Source organism: Rhea americana, unplaced genomic scaffold (genome assembly GCF_003343005.1).
Source record: "Rhea americana isolate MKP2758 unplaced genomic scaffold, rheAme1 scaffold_54, whole genome shotgun sequence".
Taxonomy (NCBI): Eukaryota; Metazoa; Chordata; class Aves; order Rheiformes; family Rheidae; genus Rhea; species Rhea americana.
The window spans coordinates 3938938-3953074 of NW_028186690.1; the positions used below are offsets into that span (position 1 = coordinate 3938938).

The 14137-nt window shown below is 38.8% G+C and overlaps 1 long non-coding RNA gene across 1 annotated transcript; it reads right to left on the reverse strand.

Moving 5' to 3' along the window:
* Positions 1 to 404: 404 nt before the first annotated feature.
* On the reverse strand, positions 405 to 10040 carry LOC146588131 (uncharacterized). Its single transcript, XR_014897484.1, has 3 exons — positions 9990 to 10040; positions 3691 to 3804; positions 405 to 779 (listed from the first exon to the last, which is right to left on the reverse strand). It is a non-coding gene; the product is annotated as an uncharacterized LOC146588131 (long non-coding RNA).
* Positions 10041 to 14137: the final 4097 nt, after the last annotated feature.

Here is a 14137-nt window from a genome sequence, read left to right on the forward strand (position 1 = left end):
GCCAGTGTTAGTGCTAGAAATAACTTTAAAGATGGATAGTCCATAAGTGAATCAAGCTCTGTCAACATGCTTGGTGTCCAGAGCAATCAAGGGGAAAAAARTGGTCACTGCCTACCAGGAAGTCCTATCTCAAGAATTGTAGTCTGTAGTCGCAGGAGAAGAAAGATGGGCTTTGACTGCTCCTGGAGACAGTTAATGGTGGGGAGGGTGCGAGGAGCAGGGTAGCAGAAGTACTCGGGCCCTGAGCATTGTCTCTCCACTCCAACATTCTTGGTGCTAGAAAACACCAGGCTGCAAACGTTGTCCGGGGTGGCAAGGAGTTGGTTCTGGTGTGGAGGCTGGGATTGTCTTCAAAGGGAAGAGCAAGTAGGGAAGGGAACTTAGCACTTGTAATGGAGGCGGTAGGCCAATACGGGAAAAAGATAGGAATAATAAAACAAAACACWCAGAATGAACACTTGGTAGTTGTAAAATTGAATGCAAATTTTAAAGTAAGAAGACTTTGATGTGCTTAAAAATTCAGTTTCATTGGGAGAAAAAATAGAACAGAGAAAGTAAAGTTCAGTTAAATATAGAGAGCTGTCATCTTATATTTTCAATTGTTGACTCCAAAGGGGTGTTCAGGAGAAAACGAAAACTTGCATCATCATGTAGCTGCTTACTGAATGTAAATCTCCTCCTGCTTGTCAATCATGCATTGCAAAGACCCTGATGGTCAAAACCTTGAGAAGTAGCACTGATTCTGYGTGTCCTTGATCTTGATTGTTTATTCTGAGACGCTTTACATGGTTCAATGAAAGAAAAAAAAAAAAAAAAAAGTCGTGACTAGTAACTTGCTTGTAGATCCAGCCACAAGAGCTACTTTACAGACGCTGCATTTGCATGACCATTGTACCGTTTGTGAAGAGTATCTTTTGACATTTCCATCCAATTCTTTTACAAGTTTAACAGAAACATTAATCCTCATTCTAAAAATGTGATTATTTTTGCACTGAGAAGTCATCTGCTTTTTTCACAGTTTAAAGTCACGTGAAAATGACTTGAATCTGTTAAAAAAGCACTTTGATTATAACAATATGGAGATCTTGCATTATGCTTTTTATACCCTTAGGAATGAAACCTAGTTATTGGACTATCAGATTCAGTCCCCTACTCTTACAGGCAGCCGTATTATACAGTTCTTTTCATAAATTCAATTTTAAAGTATTTAGGCTTTCCTTAAGGTGTGATAGTCCAGGTGAAAGATTGTTCCAAAATTTCATTTTTATTTAGATCTATTCCTTAGATCTGTGTTGAGATCTTCCTTCTAATTTCTAGAATGTGAGCAATTCGCACTTCTTCGTTTTTGGGTTGGTGTGTTTTGTGCCTCAGTGTTTCTTTTCCCTTCCTGTTGCTTATCAATGAGTCATATCCTCTCTTAGCCATGGGTCTCTACCAACCTAATTCTTTCTGGTACGATAAGTTGAGTTTCCTTGCCCATCCTGGCAGTCTTCTCTGCATCCATCACTTAAAAGTGGTGGTGCAGAGCGTGCAGTGAGGAGGTTTTACTCTGGAGTATATCAGTGTATTTGGTGTGCTTTGGGACCCCTCTATGATGTGAATCAAAGTGTTATAGGCAGAGATGATAACAATTTACTTAAAAAGCACACTGCTGATCCAGACTAAAATGCTGTTGTAGACAGTTTTTTATAACACTAGGGCACTTCCTTAAGGAACTGGGATTTATTACAGTGTCCTTTTCCCAAACTTTTTCTTTTCATTCTGTTACATGTGGTAATTGCCTGCTCTCCTCCACTGCTATCCATTATAATGAGTATAATGAACACTACATTTTTTTTTGTTATRAAGAGAAAAACAGAGATCAGTGTAGGCAATTTGCAAATATGCCATTTCCTTCTACGTAGATATCTAGATATTATTTTTTCTCATAGAATAAGTAAGTCAATTAAAAAGAAATTCATTTTTAATATGAAATAATTAAAAAATGCAAGTGCTAAAACCAATGATCATTTATCTACTTCAAATAAATGTGCCTCTGAGTTTATGTTTTAATGATTTCTTTGTATTTTTTGCTGTTACAAAATGGCACAATTTTACTAGGATCTGAATGTGTTGAAAGGCATATTAACCAAGAGAGAGGAAAAATAGGAGCTATATATAGTTTTACTGTCCCTTTAGGGAACCATTGCTTGAGCTTCATTAATATGCATTTTAGCACAATCTAATTTACTCATATGGCTGGCCCCAGGTGTTTGGAAAGGCAACCAGAGGAAAATCAGATCATACTAAAATTAGAGACAAGAAATATTGAATGCCTTCCCTTTTAGGTCCTTGAAAGGCACATATTAATTATAATTGGATGAATTTATGAAAACTAATACTATGAACAGCTCCAATAGTAATTATTTGTGAAAAATGATCTCTATCAATAAGTGTATGCTGATCAAAGTGCACATAAAATGTTATTTTAAAGAAAATRTGTACATACTGCCCTGTAAAACATTAAATATTTAGTGTGGTGCCCCCTGTGACACCCTTTTGATGTGTATTTATTCACTGAAAACCAGAATGCAAAGCTTCATTTCTTGTGCACTATCTCTTGAATGGCTACAAATGGGGCAGAGCATTAGATTTCTGATGGATTTGCCCAATCCTACTAAAAGAGAGTAGATCTTGGCTGGGCTACCAAAAGCCAAGACCAACAATGCTGGAGGGGAAAAGTGAAAAGGTGTGGGGAAAAAGGATTAAAAACCCATCTTTGTATGGTCTGATGAAGTGCTCAGTGCTTCCGCGAAGGCAATAGGAGGGTTTGGCAAGCAAGTGCTCACCGCTGGTCTCCGAACTGCTGGCGAGGGGCTTTCTATGAACATTTGCTAAGTGACTCCTTGCTTTGCAGCAGGAAGCGTGAGCAAAACAATGTCAGACAAATTAGCCCTGAAGGGGCCTTTGGAGCAGTGCTCAGCGGTCTGCCCTTGCCACCGCACTCTGAACTCTTCCACTGGGGAGGCACTTGCCYGGGGAAGAGCTATTTCAGAGTAAGTCCTGAGGGCTGCGACAGCCCGAATGGCAGAGAGAGCAGGCTGCCGAGTGCCGCGTGTGCTGTGGAAACACTTAGTCATCTCCGGTGAGATTCTGATTTGAAATATCTGACCTTCCCACCAGTCAGAAATAGCGAGACCTCACTGCAGAGCCTGGYGTGCACAGGCCTGGATGGCCCGTGGTGGAGAAGCAGCGATGCCTAGACGGGCTGCTTCACGCGCCGTCCCCGTCCAGCAGCCTGCGTGCAGCCGGCTCCAGAGGCGCTCGAGTCTCACCAGGGTTTGTGAGGACCGTGAAGGAGCTGGGAGGGTGTCTGACATCCATGTGCTGTGTAGAGCTGCTCAGAATTAATTTTAATCCTTGTGCTAGAAATTTGGTGAGATTTTTGGTTTTGCTATTTCACCTGGGAAGCAACTTTCCTTATTCCTAAAAAAACCAAGTTTCTGTTTCTGTATCAAAAAATGGTTTAATTTCATAAGAAACTACACAGAAGTGTACTCACATACAAATCATCTGATGTTTGTTAGATATATTCTTCATTATACGTCAGTGAAGGACTGTGGACAACCATTGATTTGATGTGATAAGCAGGATGACATTAAAGGTGACTACTAGAGTATGCTATTAAAATGGAGTTTAAAATGTACTTACTGAAAGAAGTAGACTCTCTACAGAGGGTGCCATTTAAGAATAGTCCATTTAAAGAGCATTCTCTTAAAGCAAAACATCAAACAGGGGATAGAAAATATGTTTTAGGACAGGATTCTGAAAAGAAATCAAAGAMAGACATGAATTTTATTAAATCACTAAGGAATTTAAGGAAAAGTAATGTGCACAGAAAATATTACAATAGGTGAAGATGGAAATAAAATATCCAGTGACCTGGGAAAAACAGAGAAAAAAAAAGAATAATAATAAAAAAAGGAGGATTTAGAAGTACCTTAGGGAAAAAGGTCACACCAGTAGACGGAAAAACATACAGATAGGAAGCAGATTTTGCTTCTATCTGACCCGGACAAGAAGCAAGGACCATTCTCAGAATTAGCTAGTACATAAATGCATTCTTTTAACCTTGGCGAACTATTTAGGGGAACTTTTATAAGGGCAACCAAAAAAAAAAAAAAAAAAAAAGATGGTTGAAACCTTTCTGCACCCACTGGTTCTCTGAGAATGAGAATTGTCAATGAGCAAACTTGTAACAACGAACGCACTGTGTTTAATTCTTTAACTGCCTGTTAATAACAATACATGCTTTTGCAATAGACAAAGCTATGCCAATAAACTGAGTGTCTTGATAACATTTCCGCATGGCAGGAATGACCAGAACTATGGACCCTAACGAGAAAAAGTTATGCTCTGCCCTTGCGCTCCTGCAGCTGCCGGTGTGTGAAACCGCAACCTGCAGCCTCATGCAAAAGAGCGAACCGTGGCTTGTGGAGTTGAAAATTCAGCAGCAAAAACATCCAACAAGAGGGAAACGGGAGTCCGGCTACCAGCCTGCAAGGTGTCCAGGGAACAGGCTGCCAGGAAAAAGGAATTACATCTGGAGCCTGATATCTGCCCTCGCATGCAGTGATGTAAGCCAGGTGGTTGCTGCCCTGCACGGGACGGGAAGAGGGCCTGATCCTTCCCCTTCCCACTGCTGTCCTTGCGCCTGGCCGGCCGGCCGCGGCTGGAGCCAGGCTGCGGCTTGCAGTCAAGGGGCCTGGAGCCCTAGGGAGACAGAAGAAGAAGGTGTGGGGGGTGAGGAGAGGTGGCCTCAAGGCTAAAAAYAGTGGCTGGGACGTAACATGAGAAGATTAACACTTCAGTCCCAAAGAGAAATAAGTATTTTTCAAGTTACGGGCTCCCAGCGCACAATAAGCAGAATAGTGGCTGTGTAACATGGACTCCATTTTATTTCCTGCTTGGTCCATYGCTTTCTCATTTAACTTACTTTCATTATATCAAAGGTTTGAATGCTAATTTGCCTGTTATTTGCGCCAGCACTTTGTTTCTCCTCAGCTGGAAGCACAGAGTACTTTCTACAGCACATGTTCTAGCTAACGCTCCTGCAGGACTCCTCCAAGAGTGGACCTCTCATGGGGAAGGGCTCCCGACCTTCTCTTCTTTCTGGCTGCTTTGCTCAGTTAAACTCTACAGGGCTACTTTAGAGTCTCTTTGTTATACACTGTCGGTTAAARTGTTGTGTAAATGCTGTAAGAAAATATGTGAAAATATTAATGACACATCACACATGGTTATTTTGATGAATAAAATCATGGAAAAACAAGGATATCATACAAATGGTATTCTATATGTCTTTTTTATAGTCATTATTATGGTGCCACTGATATGTGTGTTTCTGGGCATAAAATTAAATCTATGAAGAAGTGTTTTTACTCAAGAGTTGAGAGCTAGAGGGCCAGGGAGTTGTGTATATAAAAAAATCCAGATGAATCCAACTGCAAATCAACATTTACACTATCTCTTGCTGGCTGGTTAAGTGTACTTAAACCTGTAGCTTTAGCTAGGGATGCACCGTCAAGGTATACTGTATTTAAAAATAGGGATACTCAAGGAGGGCAGGATATGCACAGTAGCGGTTTTGGTTTCTATTCATTCAGATAGTTTAACTCAGATAGAATCTAAGAACCTCATCTGAAGCCTTCAGGGTTAAATGCTGGACTAGTTACTAGAAAAGCAGATCAAGTGGAACAAATAGGATGTTGGTACTTCGTGTTACTCATATGCAGAAAAAAAGAATGTGCCTGAACCATACTGTATTTAAACTTGAATTGTGAGCATTTAGTGCTTGGATAAGACATCTTCTGTCTAGAGTTAACTGTATAACTTGGCATAAATAACTGCAGGATTTTGCCGCAGAGCTGAGAAAAGAAAATATGTTGGGTTCTTGACCTCACTGGTCCTGAGAAACCTATGCAAATTTATACCTATAAATATACTGTGCAATTKTTATTATTAGCTAGTCATGCTTCATTCAAGCCTAAAATTCTCTGCWTGTCACATGCCAATATGCTGTGAATGGATATTACTGTGCTCAGCTGTAAACTTTCTGTCCAACACATCTTTGCAGGGAGCATTTCTTTGCCCTTGCCTTGTCCTGGAGATATTTGCAAGGTCAATCTGAAAGTTCCTCCAGCACCTAAACGCAAGCAGCTGCTTCATTCAGGCATGTGCAAGCACCTATTTCCAGCCCAGACCCTACTGCAGTCCAGAGTTTAGATGCCTTTCCACCACAAAGAWTCACCCTGTAAATATGCTCTGAGAATCCTAGCACCTACAAAAATAGCACCAAAAGCAAAAGGTCATCTAACCCCTCCTCCAGCCCCCAGCAGGATCAGTTTGTTCCCGTGTGGGACATGTTGCTTATGACTTCTGCTGGTGAGWTTCTACTGTCTCCCCAGATGAGCTTTTCTAGAGCATATTTGTCTTACTGCAATAAAATGTATCTTAACATCTAGCCTAGATATCCTTTCTTTGATTAAAAGCTACTTTTATTTCTTCTTCTCTCATCACCAGAGATGGATAACAGATCCTTCTTACTTATTTGCAGCAGTSTTTTAGCAACTCTGATCATGTCCTCCATCAACAACCCTAACTCTTTCATAACCATCCTTATAAGTTAYGGTTTTTAGACCTTGCATCATTCACGCTGTTACTGTGCTCTCTGTTTGGTTCATATCAATCTCAGTGGGGTGTCATTAACCTGGCACTGCACAGAGTAGGTTGGTTCAGGCCTTCCCAGTACTGAACGCTTCAGACAAAATCCACAAACCTTGCAGACAAGATTGCTATTAGGTTAACTGATGCAGCGATGCTTATGCCTGACATTTGAGAGCACTTTTCCAGGAAATTGAAACTCTGATTTTTATCCTTTCCTAAGCCCSTAAGTGTTTGGATCCACCCTGCCCCCAAAACAGGAGAATGTTCTGTTTTTTAGCTGGCTGAGATAGCTCTGCTTTCGTTTGCAGTTACTGTACTCCATGTCTAGAAAAAGAAGAATTATTTGGGCAGAGAAAAAAAAACTCATGAGGTCGGAAAGCAACCAAATGGTTATGGCACTGGGATTGGAATGGCCTCTGGTGTTAATGAACTTTTATAGGTGACAGTTTTCGTTCTTATGTATTTTAACTGTGAGTCTACTCTAAAATACACAGAAGCTATAATATAGGGCAAATCTAAAAATGGAAAAAATTGTTCTAAGGATGTACTGTTCTCTATTAGACAGAGATGGTACTGATGTGCTTAGGTTTAATTTGTATCATTATTCTGATTCCACATTACCAAGAGTAGGCATGCCTACATTTCATGGGATCCACAAGAGTTATGATTCATGTATAAAAATGAAATTCAAACATAAAAAGTCCATGCATAAATATTTGCAGGATAAAGACCAGAGTCTTGGCCATRATGAATTCACTGGGATCACATAACTGGACATTTGACAAAACAACCTTTCTTCAGAGAAACAGCCTTGGAATATGAAATCACTGAATAAAAATTTCCATTCAAGTCAATAGAAAATCATGTCAAATATATTGTGTACATATATATATAGGCAGGGAGGTGCAAGTGTTTGAAAGAAAGTGAGACCTGGATTTTAACCTGAATTAAAATGTTAAAAATAGTAGGATCCTGTTTAGCAGAGGTGACATGAGAGACCTCCTTAGATGTATCACTGTATCTTTCYACATTTTGGGCCAGCCATGCTACTTTTATGCATGTGCCTTACATATTCAGCTAAGAAGATTTCTTCATGCAGGAGAAGGAATTATATGATCAGAATTGGGTAAGGAGAGTGACTTATCAACACAGTACTCTTGAGATTATTTGTGTTCTTATATAGTGTGTAATTTAACAAGTAAATCACAGGGTCAATTTGATAGCAGGATAAACAAATATTTTCATCTTCCTCTCACCTAGCAAGTRTGATGATGATTATCCTTACTGTCCACTTTTTCTTTAAAATATGTAATTTCTCTTGCWTGGTATTTTAGCTATGGTGGTATTGCTTGATGAATGTGAGGTYGGGCATGCACAAGAAAGGACAGCTTATAGAGAGAGGGCTATTACTGTAAGAAGATGTGATGCAGTCTTTATAAAGAAGTTTAGCAGTCATCAAAATGCCTTAATTAAGTAGGATAATTCTAGCAGCATTCAGTTCTCATAAAGTTAGGTGATTAGACCACAATGCCATGAGAGTCTTTTATTGTCAAATCCCTACGTGGATTTTGGACACAGAGACGCTGTCAGACTTCCCTGCTAGGTGTCGAGGAAGGAGGGAGTGAAGAACGGCTGGGTGAGGATGGCCGCAGAGGAGCGTTCAGTCTTCAGCAGTGGGCAAACAAAACCCTTGAAAGTAGAAGCAAGCTAGTAGATTTTAAGGTCCCTTTATAAGACCAGGTAAAGCAAACGGCCCTTGGTTAGAAGAAAATCAAGGCGTAATTTTACAAATATGCCAGTGACTTTGCACATGAAATTGGGGAAATAACTTGCCTCCTTTAGGCTTCAGCTTCTTTTCTCAGCCTGCCCTGAGACAAATCGAGACTATTTGTAAGATGTTTGTATACTGGTGTGATAGGTAAAATGGAAGCACATAAGCAGGAAATATTATTTATTTTATAAAATAGTTATTTAAATTCACCATTTTCTGCAGTCTTTTTGATATTATGTAGATCTGATAATAGTTTGTCTGTAAGTTTAGCTGAACTGGTAAATGTATTATTTAAAATCAGTAATAAAGATTTTATAACATGAACAAAAGCTTCAGTAATATTTCCACAGTCAGGATGATGTGAGAGCCCATGAGCAGACCACTAACCTACACAACATCAAAAAGGAGCCAAAACACTGTACCACATTTAAAATCGAGAAATTAGCCACCAGAGGGAGTCGAGTGAATAAAGTACAACTGGTTGATATTGACACATAAAAGATCATTAAATGTTTAAGATATAAGGCTTAAAGATTGAAAATTTTYCCTATGATGTCCTTAGAAGATTTTATAACAATTTGACGGCTAATGAAAATCAACTTTAAAAGTTTGACTTTTTTCTATACAGGGCAGCATAAAAAATTTACACAGTAAAAATGCGGCCTGGATGCCTCAGATTTAGCTTTCATTATTTGTGCAAAGTATGTTCTCCATAAGTTATCCAAATTTTTACTTGGAAATATAACTTGGGGACTGAAAATCAAGACATGCTTAACATATCATGAACACTTTCACTGAATTAGTATAAAAATCTCAGTAATCTGGAGTTTTCATGGCAAGCACTTTGCTCATGATAAAGCAATGGTTTTATAATGCTCCTGACTACAGCTGATGGTTGTAATGGCTCTGCATTGCTGACACAGGAATGAGCTGGAGAGCATCATGCAACAAATACTTTGGCTCTGAAGAGTGGAGGATATACAGTGCCTTTTTGTTTTTTTTTTTTTTGTTTTTTTTTTTTTTCAGAATTATCCTTTCTAACAGATCCAGTGTTTAAAGAGGTATGGGATCTATTCCAAGCAGTACTGAAGTCTTTTATAATGCCAATATGGTATAAAGATGCCTAACAACAAACAAGAAGAGAAGCTGATATGATCTGATGCTTCAGCAAGAAAAATAAGTCCTTCAGAGCAGTCTAGCCATTCAGTGCCTTGTTTGGTCTTGCCTACCACACTTCGACTCATGTTAGGTCTGCAAAGCTCTGTAATGCAAAAATGTGTGCACACCCTGCCCTGAATCCATTTGTCACTTGCTAAAAAACAGTTTCCCATAACCATAACTACACAAGGCTGGACTCTGTATCCCAGATGTATGAAAAAGCAACAAACTGAACAAGAACTCAAATAGCTAGAAAATAGCAATTTCTTAAATATGGCAGGTAAGGGAGGTATTAGAGGATCTCCTCTACTGTTTCCTGCCTGCTGCCTGCTCCCAGTTCCCAGTTCCTACTCACCTGCTCACTACTGTTCCCCAGTGTATCACTTGTACAGCTTTTCTGCAGGTCCCTGTCAAAAATAAAGCTCATCTCAAGGCTAGGGTACATCACARAAGACATAACTACTGAGTCTTTACTCGTTCTTTTTCAATGTCAGTAACCATTTATAAACATGGAGATATTTTACGTTTCAGGAATTGCAACATTATTCATTCTACAGACCCAACGCCCCATCACTCTTGGGTTATCCTTATAACATTTACAATTCCCATAATCACTTTCCCTTAAATCTACAGTAAATTCAGGGTATAGAACTGGCAAAACACAAACCCTAACTATAAGGCTCTCACTTTCTATTTTTCTTTTCCATACATACCAAAAAAGTTATCATCACAGAACAAACTTTCAGTGGAGCTGCTGTGGTGGCAGCCTAGCAATTCTAATAAATTGTTGCACACATAGAATGCTGCCTGCTCATAAATACAAGTATAACAGTTAAGTGAAAAGTATTTCTAACTTATTATTTTTGCCACCTTCATACTTGTAGGAAATTTAAAAAAATAGAAAAAACATTSATATAGAAATCAAAATTTAAAATATAATTTGTCCTTTTTGTTCATCTACGCAATACATATTTGAGTCTATTGATACTATCTTTACTCATTTTTCTGAGGAGTGGATGAGGAATTTTTGGTGAGGATCCATGGAAGGATTTTCACCCTAGTTTACAAGAACAGTAAAGAATCTGCTTCACAAATGATACTACAGTGTAACTCAAGAAAACTTTGCAGTGTTGCTTTTCTAGCACTTCTGACTGGAGAATATAGCAGATGAATCTGCAAAGATGCACTAATCCTGCTGTACATTATCCTCTAACTTGCTTTTTATGTTTCAGCCCAAAAAGCTCCCATAAAGGAATATATATCACAACTTCCATGCTTAGTGTTTGTGGGTGTTTTTATACGACATAGGTAATGGAGCCGCAATGTTGTGTTCACTTTCTAGGGCAACCTTCCAGAGCTTGGGAAGTGTGGAGGGAAGGAAAATATCTTGGCTCTTCTTTAAATTAGTTAAAAGAGAGAATAGGTCCAACAGTGCTTGCATGGCTCATAAAGCAATGCCAAATACAGTCTGTATCCTTACCCACTCCTTTGTCAATGGTGAGGTATAGTCATACCATTTTAGATCATCCTCATGCAAAACTATGGCCTATTTCAGTTCACAAGCTCTAAATATATTTGAATCTTGCACTTGAACAGTGATTTGAATGACCATTTTACTCTAAAGTTGGTCAGGAAGGCTTTTGGTTAATCTTTTTCTTACTATAGTTTCATTCATTTTTAGGTGTTATTAGAATATGTTTCTCTATTTTAACAGGGAAAATTTTTAAATTGATTAAATTTAATTAAATACAAATGGAGAAAAATGCCTCATTTTTACAAGATAAAATTTTTGTTCAGTTATAATTTTGATTCATTTAGACCCTATCAAATTGAATATGATAGACTATTGTTATATATATACATATATACATGTATATATATATATATAGTCCTTATATAAAGTATTAACTGTTCCAATAGTAAAAAAATGTAGTACTTCAGCATAAACACAGCTCTATTTTTAGTTTTTTATCTCACTCTGGAATGAAACATTTTGCAGTGTTAGATTTTCCACAGTGTGAACATTCCATTTCCTTCCAAGCTGTATTTTTCCTGCTTGTGAAATACCATTAAAACACAGCTCAAGCCTGAAACTGATGCTTATCACAAACAAGAAATTCATAACAACATGCTTACTTTCATGTTAGCTTGAAGATATTGAATCAGATTCTGTAAAACCCTTAGTTTTGTAAATAGTTCTTACAAACATGACTAGGCCATATCTGTTCTCTTTTGTAATATTTTTAGGCAACAGAAGACTCTCAGCAATTAAAATGTTGTTCCCAARCCATGTTATTTCTCCAAGTCAAATGAAAAATGTACAGATTATGGTTTCAGTGCATTTCATTCTAATTTAGCAAGCAAAACAATGTGGAACACAGGCTATCTTTGGAGCTGATTAAAGAAACCTCAGATGTCAGGGAGCTCTTTTAAGAAAAGAAGAATATTAAGTAGCCTTTGAGCAGCACTGTGATGTGACATTTTTACAAGGAACTCATTTGGAAAAAAATGAAGTGCAGAGCCTCAGAAGAGACTGAGAAGAATACAGCTATTATGCTTTTATATTTTTGGAAAAGGGCGATGACTTGTTATCCTTATCCACAAGAAAGTATCTTTCAGTAGAACCAAATCCCAGAAAAATAGGAAGGGTAAGATATCTTCTCATAGGGCTGTCTTTTTAATTCTCTCCCTTTATTTTAAGTATCACTTATTGTTCCTAGAGCTTTGCTTCTAATCTCCTTGGAAAATTATCTAAGATGTTAACAGCTGAAAAAAGATGCAAATGCTCATGGGAAGAGATAGGAACATAGTAATAGATCCACTCATGAACGGTTCTTGGATACTAAAGAGAAATTCCCACAGGCAGTGAAGTGAGTAACAGTATGTCAAACATTTTATGCAAGAAAAGCCTTCATAGTATTTCAAAAGTATTTCTACCTAAATGGCTTTCCTGTAATACACAAAAGCCTGTGTCATTCCCTCTCGCTAACTGTAGGGGAATGAGACTGAAAAAAGTCCTCGCAAAGATGCTCCTAAGGAGCATTCGGTATAGGTGTCTCATGGCAGCTGCTTTTGCACAGCTGGGAGCAGCCCAGGTCTCCTCGCAGGTTGGTTGGCATGTGCAGCTGCCTGCAGAGAGTTGGGGTCTTCCTCCTGACCCTGATACTTGGGCTTCTGTCCCCAGCTGCTGCATGGAAATGCTTTTTTTTTGCCTCTTGAAGAGGCTTGTCTTGACTCCACCCCAGAGGACCTAGGAGAAGAGCAGACCGCACAGGACAGGCTGCTCTGCGTAGTCCCCAGCCTACTGGAGGAGTGGGAGATGCGCTGGCATGCACAGTTCATACATCTCACAAATTGGTAATACCTTTCCTTATGCTCAAGGAAGCTGAATGGATTTATAATGCATGTAAGGCAGCTGCATAAGATACCCTAAAAAAAATTTCACTGGTGTAGAAGAAAGGCAGATCAGTTTGTTTGGGTTCATCACTGCTATGTGAAATCATTGGTTTTGATTCTCATACAGGCTGCTGCAAGGAGAAATCCCCCTGGAATCCACTTGAAAGCTGGGTAAATGAGAAAAGAATCAGGCTCATTTTACACGGTTATTTCCTGAATGTAGATAAATGCAGATCACCTCACACTCCTTATAAATTGCATTATTCAGCTGATGTATAACTCCCTTGTGGAAAGCCACAGTCTGCTGAAGTGAGTCTAGAAACAGTCAGCTGTTTTAATTTGCCTTGCATCTGTTTACTTGCAAAGATATTAAAGGACAAAGTTTTATGAACCCAAACCCATATCTGGAGGCTTAAGGAAGAAAACAGTCTCTGAGTCTATTTACCTAAGTGAAGGTGCAACACCTGATGTGTGCACATCTTGAGAGATTTATAGTGGGCGAATTGCCATCCCTGCTCAGAGAGCAAATAGGTACCACTAAGGTTGCTTATGGCTACATTTCTTCCCTTTGTTTTCTTGCTTTGTGTCCTCTTCATCATGACAGATTGCACTGCCTGAGCAATGAGCTGTGAAACTGCATTTGTTCACACAATGAAACTCTAAAGTGATTTAGTCCCAATGCAGCAGAAATTCCCTTCCTTTACCTGCAAAGGAAGCTTGTGTCAAGAGATACAAAGTGAGATAAAAATAAATGGCAAATAAATACATGCTATAGCGCCAAGGATTCAGAAACCAAGCATGGTCTACAGTATAGATTTGTAAAACTGTACTTGTTCCAAAAAAAGAAAAGGAGATGGACCCTGAATTTACTAGTGCACCTCCAAGTGCAAATAACATCATAGATATTGTCATACCTGGAACTCTAGAAATATCTTCTTTTTCACAAAGGCACAAAGRCTATGACAAACCCCCGATCAGCAGAGCCTTGGAGTAGAACTGGTCAAGATTTTGTTTGGAATAAGGACACCAACACATCAGAAGGCTCCCAGTCTTGCAGGCTAATGAACTAGAGAAAGTTAACTCTCTACCAATGCAACTGCAGGAGAC